General features: G+C 44.3%; 1 pseudogene; it reads left to right on the top strand.

Moving 5' to 3' along the window:
- Nucleotides 1–222: 222 nt before the first annotated feature.
- Nucleotides 223–5,861, top strand: LOC141818346 (ATP synthase subunit beta, chloroplastic-like; annotated as a pseudogene).
- The last annotated feature ends 3,552 nt before the right edge of the window (nt 5,862–9,413 follow it).

Below are 9,413 nucleotides of genomic sequence, written 5' to 3'. Positions count from 1 at the left end.
AGCCCATGTCTCATGCCTTTCTTCTGGTTCGAGATTAAGGTGTCCTAGGCGTAGAGGTCCGGTGGTTAAACTCTCTATACTGTTATTGGACGACAATTGTTCCGAGAGATCGATCGAGTAGCTTAGCTGCCGGGGTCGGATACCTCCAGGCACCAGTTCTGCTAGAGCAGTTCGCTTTCATTCTGTACTGTACTGATAGAGCGGAATCGGACAACTTACTATATGGCGGCCCCGCACCCCTTCTTTTCACAGAAAGACCCGTGCCACCCGCTCCGCCCTACTTTCTCGGGCTCGTACGGTGAAGCTAATCGGCTCCGAACGACCAGCCGACCGGAGGACTATCTCACTCGGCTCGGGAGGGCAAGGTGAAGACGCCCCTAGGCCTACTACCGACTACTATTGATAGAGCAAAACTCAAAGCGAGCGAGAGTGGCCACTCGTTAATGCTTTCGGAAAGCCCGTCGCTGCGCTCGCACCACTATACTATGTGCCCGAGGATCAGACTTGATAAGACTATTCGCTTGATAAGCTTACTATATATTTTTCGCTTCGGGTGACTTAGCCGGGCGCCCATTTCCTTAGTCTCTCTCTATTCGGGAGTTCGCTTCGTCTATCGATTCAGTAGCTATCGGACATGGCCCACACTTCCTACAGTCCAAATCAAATAGTAGGGACGCACACTCACGCTAACGCGAGACTCTCGGTCCTTACTCGAGCGTATTCTTTACAGTCAGATTCTGTACCGACTTCGTCGAGCTACTCTGCCGAACCTCACTAGACTAGCGAGACTCTCCTAACGAGCTACTCTTTCCTATCCCTATGGTCGGCTACTATCCTCTCACAAGAGATGCCTAGCCTTCACTTCAGCTGCATATGAAAGGTGCTACGCGGTTAGATTGCACAGCACGGGATTTCCGGCTCGAGTCCCTCTCCGGTCGAGTCCATTCCTTACACTGGTTAGAGTGAATTGAATGGATATCCGAAGAGCATGGTAAGAGCCCGCTAACAACAAAGAGGGGGGAATGGAAAGAGGAAGCGAACCAGAGAGAAAGACCAGAAGTGAACCAGAGAGCCATAGCGACAGAAAGAAAGAGCAGCCGTATACGTACCATCTTTAACTCTCTTTCGTAGTAGTCCGGTAGTCGTGTTCTGTCTCGTACTCTCATTCTGTAGTGGTCGTGTTCTGTCTCGTTCTGTTCTGGTTCTGTTCTCGCGTAGGCCTATCACTCAACATCAAGAGGTGCTACGCCGGATTGAACCATAGCAGGCTGTGCTACGCCGACAAAGAAGCTAATCAGAGGGGCCGACTACGACAAAGAAGCTAATCAGAAAGAGAGCTCGCGGGAGAGGAACGAAAAGAGACAGTGAGATTTCGAGTACTTCTGTAGACAGTGAGATTTCGATACCTTCTGTCCGAGATTCATCGAAGAGTCACCCGTTCCGGACACATCTGAGATTAAGAGGTCGGGAGTTCCTATATTCAATCCTTTTCCGGGAGTTCCTATATTCAATTGTTGCTGGATATCTCGTTCGCATACATCTTATCTTCCCGAGCCGAGGATTCCGAGCCTAGCCTAACGTGAGTTACGTTTCCCGAGCCTAACGTGAGTTAGAGACAGAGTTCGAAAAGATCAAATCTCCGAGTTGCGAGACCATCTGAACTGGTTAAAGAATCTCTTTCTAGTTGCTCTGGAGTTGCTGGAAGAGGAAGAAATAGACTCTGGAAGAAGGTGGAAGAGGAAGAAATACGGGTTTGCGGGTGGAGGAGGAAGAAATACGGGTTCTTGCTTGGTTGGTGGTTCCGCTGGGTCGTTCTAGGGGTCGTTCTACGCTGGGGTCAGTTCTACGTGGGGTCAGTTCTAGGCTTATGGGGTCAAATCAATACGTTCCGTTCTCGTTCTAATTGAATATCAATCTCATCGATCTCATCCCATAAATCGCTTTTTCGATAAGATACATCTAAGTCGTACACGAGATCTATTCATTGGGTTGAAGGGTGAATGGATTGATGATCGAATGCTGGCCTGGGTCGCGAACAGTGATTTGGTTGATGATTAAGTTCAGTTCTCCGAGGATTGTGAGTCTGACGAATTGACTTGACCAGAGGAAAGAAGTGATCATTTGACTCTGGTTATCAGGACCGGGATCAATTTACTTACTGATTGAACAAGCGGGACTGGGATCACTGATACTTAGTCTTAGTTGACATTCGATCAATTTCGCTACTTAGTTGACATTCCCGCTTACGAGACTTAGTAGACATTCCCGGGATCAATTTACTTACGTTACGATACTTAGTTTTAGTTGACATTCGATCAATTTACTTACGTTACGATACTTAGTTGACGAATATAATCTAATGAAGTTGACGAATAGTATCAAATGACAGTATCTAATATGAGTTCAATGGATCTAGCAGTCCTTGCTCATATAGAAGATCCTGTTTAGCCGAAAGACGTCCTTTGCTCATTATCAGACAATCATGACCCGCTTGAGACAGACCGAGACCGCTTGCTCATTATCAGACAATCACTTATTCACCCGGTTAATTTCCCATCTCATCCGCTCCGTTTAGCCCAGCCCTATCTCATGGGTATTTCCGTTTAGCCGGTTCTACCATCTCATCCGCTCCGTTTAGCCGGTTCTACCATCCCTTCTCGCTCCGTTTAGCCCTATCTCATGGGTATTTCCGTTTAGCCCTATCTCCTTATCTGGGCTGGGTATTTCCGTTGTTTAGCCCTATCTCCTTTCTATGGGTCTCTGTCTGTCTATAGGAACTGTACGATCTGGTCCAATACCTATAACCTCCGTCAACTACCTATGCTCCGTCAAATACCTATCCTATCGACAACCTCCCATGTTCATTACGTCCGAACCCCCCATCTTCCTTTCGTCCGAACCCGTATTGGTATTAGAAGCCTGAAGGTATGATAGTGACGGATGATGACCTTGATCACCGGAGAAGAGGATGAACATCTTAAGGTGCTAGGCCGACTAAGCCAGGCATACCGTATGAAATGACTACAGTTCACGACTGGAAGGAAGGGATCGGGTGAATTAGAACGGGCATTCCTGCCTTCCTTCTCCTGGCCTCCAGTACCTGGTTCGTGGTCGTTCTTATCTGAATAAGACGCCTCCGTGGATATCTTTGCTTCGGTTAGAAACCCGGCGACCGAGTAGTGAATGATTCGTCACGCTCATCGGAGAAAGGGCAACTACAGCTGCAACTGGAACAGATTCCACTATAAAAGCAGCACCGGCCCTCAAAAAAGCGTAGGAAACAGAAGAGACTCTTAACGCTACTGGAACTGATTCAACTCTTTCTGGAATGAAAGGGACGAAGGAACTGACGTGTGCTCTATCCTCTCTCCTTATCCCTCGTAAGTACCCTGAGATATCGTTTGAGCGGACCTGGAGTATGGAGTGTGATTCCCCCCATACTATATAAATTCCCTCTGGCAAACCCTTTATCCTATGTTGTTTGGTATTTTCCCGTGCCTTTAGAGCCGATAAGGAGATTGCTTTCTTGGATGGGCTGTTCTTGCAAATCCAGTCGATGATGGAACCAGGACTAAACTATAATATAAGTTCCTATTGGGATAAGAGATGTTGATAATACTCATACGCCTTATTACACTTTGCCGGTTCGGGGCTATATGCAGCTAAGATCTTGCGAAGACGGTTAAAGAGTTAAAACAAATATGGCATTAAGGCAGTAGTGTTTCATCCTTCCTGTTAGTCCCAGTAGCGAACAATCTCAAAAGGATAAGAGAATGTCTCCCCAAAAATATAGTAAATTCCCGCTGGTCGAATTCATTTCATAACCATCTTAAGTACCCGGGGCAAATTATATATGTTTATTGTCCACTCCTGTAAGTCGAGACGCCGCTTCTGCTCGTACCTCAATGAACTCATATTCCATCCCCTCAACTCACTTTTATGTAGCAGAGGAGATAAATAGCCCCAAAGGCTATTGTAGACTAATCCAAATCTCCTCAATTGACTACTATATTAGGCCCTTACTATATATTGGGGAGAGAAATAGCCCCTTTGGGGCTATTTACGACTAATCCGCCATACTATATAAGTTCTCAATTGACTACTATATTAGGGCAGAGGAGATAAATAGCCCCAAAGGCCCTACTTACTATAATTAAGTTCTAATCCGCCTGTATATAATATAAGTACCTCTGCTACCCCTTACTAGATATTGGGGAGAGAAATAGCCTTTGGGGCTATTTACGACTAATCCGAATCTCCCCAAAAATATAGTAAATTATGCAATTTCACTCCTATGCGTAGCAGAGGAGATAAATAGCCCCAAAGGGGCTATTTACGACTAATCCGAACGCCAAATATATAGTAAGGGCCGCCTTACTATAATATAAGTTCCCCAAAATATAGTAAATTATGCAGAGGAGATAAATAGCCCCAAAGGCTATTTACGACTAATCCGAATCTCCCCTAAAAATATAGTAAATGTACCCAAAGGAAATTGTAGACTATCAGCCATACTATAATAAATTGCCTTCTCCTCTCTCCCTATGGTCGAACCCGAATTTATATATGTTGGGCTATAATAAATCTCCTTGGGCCTTCACTTTCCTGTCTCCCGAATCAAGGTCTAATTACTCCTTTTTTTTACTCGTTGAGACTGAACTTGATTTAGATTTTAAGCGTATAAAGGCGCATAAAGGGCGAGGGACTGGGGAGCTGGAGTGGGTAAGACAGTACTCATCATGGAATTGATCAACAACATTGCCAAAGCTCCCTAAAAATCTAAATAAATTGGCGTATCCGTATTTTTCGGAGTAGGCGAACGTACTCGTGAAGGAACTTTACATGGAAGGAGTCATTAATTAAAAAAATCTTGCAGAATCAACTCTAGTTTTTTGTCAAATGGCCCTAAGAATATAGTAAATTCCGCCGGGAGCTCGTATGAGAGTTGGTTTGACTGCCCTAACCATGGCGGAATATTTCCGGGATGTTAATGAACAAGACGTACTTCTATTCATCGACAATATCTTTCGTTTCGTCCAAGCAGGATCAGAAGTCAGTCGTACCCTTCCTTATTGGGGAGAATGCCTTCTGCAGTGGGTTCCTACCCTTAGTACAGAAATGGGTTCTTTGCAAGAAAGAATGACTTCTACCAGATCTAACACTTCGATCTAAGCCCTTTATGTACCCGCGGACGATTTGCCAAATATATATACAGGGCCCTGCTCCTACCACGACATTTGAACATTTAGATGCAACTACCGTACTATCAAGAGGATGAGCTGCCAAAGTTATCCTGCAGTGGATCCTTTAGATTCAACGTCAACTATGCTCCAACCTCGGATCGTTGGCGAGGAACATGTAGAAACTGCGATCAAAGTCAAGCAAACTTTACAACGTTACAAAGAACTGCAGGACATTATTGCTATCCTTGTATTAGACAGTCTTCCCGAGCAGGCCTTTTCTGGTAAGATCGATGAAGCTACCGCGAAAGCTATGAACTTAGAAGGGGAGAGCAAATTGAAGAAATTAAATCAATGTGTACTGACCCCGCAATGGGATTCAGAAGTGAAAGAAAGAATTGGTTTTCTACTAATAGTGTAGTGGCTAAATTGGATTATTACCAACCCCTATTGCCACAGCTGTAGATATAGGTCTTTTGAGAATACGCCACACTGACCAATGGTTAACGGTGGCTTTGATGGGGGGGTTTCGCGTACATAGGTTATAATGATATCACCTTTTTTGGAAATGATGCAGAGAACATTGATCCGCAAGAAGCTCAGCAAGCTCTTGAGAAAGCGGAAGCTAACTTGAGTCAAGCAGAAGAGAAGGTCAAAGACAAGCAATTGAGGCTCATCTAGCTCTCAGACGAGCTAGGACACGAGTAGAGGCTATCAATGTAATTTCCTACTAGTTTCTGCATCGGAACAAGAAAAAGAAGTTCTTTATTAGACAGCATGTTTTGATTCCGACAATTGAAAACAATACATATAAGAAAAAGATAATACAAAAAAGAAAGAGATAGATATTCATTCTCATCAATCCCGATTGAATAAGAAAAGCGAGGCCCGAGGTAACGACGGGGCGACGTGGAAACCGACGTGAGCTTGAGCTAACTTTCAAGAAGAAAAGAAGCAAAAACAACTTCTTTTCTTCTTCACCGCTAACTATTCGTTCAGAGTCGGCAAGAGCACTAAGAGTTTATGAAAGCGGGGCATTCGTTAGCTAATTCATCCTAGCCCTGAGCTTCCTTCTATTATGAAAGAAGAGTTCGAGTGCCATTAATATAGTAAATTGCGGCTTCTTGAATCAATTACTGCGACTCATTCAATTGCAGCGGCATCTATGGAACACTTGCTTAACGGATTCGATTCCGAATCAACGAGTTCTTCACGTCGCTTAGCAGGTCGTGCCCAAAAATATAGCCAATATATAGTAAGGGGGATTAGAACTTATATTATAGTAAGTGCGGCCCTAACCTAATATGGGGCGTAAATTGCTATGCAATTTAACTCCTCTGCTACGCAGAGGAGTATAAATTGCTACCCTTACTATATATTGGGTCGATCGGATTAGTCTACAATAGCCTTTGGGGCTATTTATCTCCTCTGCTACGCAATTGTAGCCATGATATAGTGGGGCCGCCATACTATAATAAATTCACGATATAGTGGGGCCGCCATACTATAATAAATTCCCGATATATTAGGGCCGACGCTATTCAAAACTACGAAAGATCTAATTAACTGTATGGCCCTTGTCCTTTCCACGTCGCTATCGCTCGTACCTTTCTTTCCCTTTACCTTCCGGACCAGCTAGTCTTTTCTTTGGACAAAAAGTACATACCGGCTCACTAGTCAGACCCCCTCTGGGATGTCTTGTCCGGATTAGTAAGTTCGAGCTTTTCTGAATTGAGTCTTGGTCTCTGGGCTCCGAGTACTATTATGTATGGTATTTGCTCAACCTCCCTCATCCGCAATGGCTCCTTGATTCTTGCTACGAGCTTCACGGTCGCTACGAGACTGTGGGTCTCTTTCTTAGTTATGCACAGGCTCAGGCTCTTTCCCCTCGCCAAGGCGCTTGCGTCTTTGAACCAAGCATAGAAATGATCGTTGGTGGGTGACCCCCGTCGTTACCTCGGCCCTCAACTAATGACTCAAGTAGTATGGTTTGGTTGCTACGAGGGCTACACCTGCTCTGCGTGGTCTCCGATGAATGAAGCATTGAATAAGGGCTTCTCTCTCTACGGTTGCCCTAAGACCATTCTCGGGGGCGTCAAATGCGTTATACACTCAATGTTGTGGTCCCCAAGAAGGAATTGAGTCAAGGTGTCGACCGCTAGGTACGAGTGATAACGACGTGTTGATGTTGATAGCGAATGTCATTCTTATTCCTTTTGGGGGATGAGACTAATCTCTTTCTCTTGGACCTAGAGGCGATCTATATATATCTCGTGACTCTACTCTACCCGAGACTTCCTTTTTTGGTTCTATTTCCTCGCCCAAGACAGCTTCTAAACAAGGAGGGGGATCGGATGGATTTTTGAATCCAGACTTTCTTTCAACGAAGGATAGGTCTATAACGAAGCCTATTCTTTCTTCTACGGAAGGAAGGGTATTCGATTTCATTCATATATGCCTAGTGAACTCATTCAAGCAAGAAAAAAGGAAGGATGCAGGGTGGACCAACGAGCGGAAAGATAGATCAATGGTTTGAGACCTTTTTTTCGTGGATGCCCTACTCGATGAAACGCTTGCTAACGAAAGTCGTTTGTCTACTAGCTCAAGTTCCGCAACTGGGACTATCAAATACCTTTCATATGCTGCCCAAAAATATAGTAAATTCCCTAAAATAAATATAAATTCCGCAGCAGATTATTACCAGTATAGTTGCGTGCCCGCAAAAGTAGTAGTTCCTAAAATATATACAATTGTCGTGCCTGTATATAATATAAGTTCCCCTAAAATAAATATAAATTCCGCAATATAAGTTCTAATCCGTACTATATATTTGGCGATCGGATTAGTCGTAAATAGCCCCAAAGGGGCTATTTATCTCCTCGCGTAGCAATTTATACAATTTACTATATTTTAGGCCATGTTAGACTTGTTGCTGCGATAGCGACGTGTCTCCATTCACGCGTCATTACATTCGCACCTATTGGTCGAGCCTATCTTTGGATACTATCTCCCCTTTGGGTCTCCACGTCGTTGCACTCGTCCCTCGCATAAGCTCTCGCGCGTCATTTTCTCATTCTATGCAAGAGTCGTGAATGGAACCGATGGCCTATAGCTATTCACTCTACTCTCTCGTTCGGGAATCTAGGACTCCGCTGCTCCGGGTCACTTTTTCAAACTCAAATAATTTTAATTAATCAAATGGTTTCGTCAATTAGTCAAATGGTATTGACTTTACTTACCCTTCCCGCAAAGGTATATGAGTGAATTGGCGAACTGAGCTCCCGGATGGATGGTCAACTTACTTTACTCATTTTTTCATACTTTCTTTTGAAGATAAGCGTATAAAGAAAAAAAGCTTCTCAGGTTGAAACTCCAATACCCGGAAAAGACTCCGATACGGACTAATAGTCTTGCTCTGGAGAATTCCCTTTTTCGAAGATTCGTTTACCAGAGTAGTTCAAGTGCATTCCATAAGTCCGATCCGGATGCGCATTCTATGTAACTCACCTTGCACCTGATCAGGGAGAAGCCAAGCCCTATATCATCTATACACCAACCCACCAGTTCACTAAACGAGTTAGTTATTTAACTACCAACCGTCTTTGATCTTATATGCGTTGCCTTTCATGTAGTATAATGCCCCTGGCCGTCTAAGATGGAAGGGCCGAGGTAGTAGTAGTAGCGATAGCTACGTCGACGGTTAAAAAGCCGGGTTTCGTACTGTTAATCTTATCTTTTCTATTATCGTCGAGGGGAACGAAAGTCCATGCTCCAAAACCAAATTCTTTGAGACTTATTTGGGGAAGTGGAGTCCATGGTAAAAAACCCTACCATAATACATTCGACAAGACCGAGATCCGGGAAGTAGAGTCCATGGCTAAATTGCCAAAAAGAGTCACTGTGAATCCGGCGGGAGTGCTCCTTGGCTTATAAAAGGATTTTTCACACTCAGACCTTCTTTCTCCTGGGCTTTTGATCTACGGATCTTTTCCCGTACTTGAGTTACTTACCTTTCTTCTTTCATGAAAGATCTCAGGCTCCGGAGACCGGCTTCGCGGGCCCGACCGGCGTTGCTCGGCCCTACAAATATAGTAAATTGCGGTTCGGATTAGTCGTAAATAGCCCCAAAGGCTATTTATCTGCTCTGCATAGCAGAGGTACTTATATTATATACAGGCGGATTAGAACTTAATTATAGTAAGTAGGGCCTTTGGGGCTATTTATCTCCTTCAC

The sequence above is a fragment of the Curcuma longa genome, unplaced genomic scaffold, assembly GCF_044706935.1.
Source record: "Curcuma longa cultivar G26 ecotype Majalengka, Jawa Barat unplaced genomic scaffold, ITB_CL_G26_1.1 contig_24491, whole genome shotgun sequence".
Lineage (NCBI taxonomy): Eukaryota > Viridiplantae > Streptophyta > Magnoliopsida > Zingiberales > Zingiberaceae > Curcuma > Curcuma longa.
This window is presented reverse-complemented; position numbering and strand designations above follow the sequence as displayed.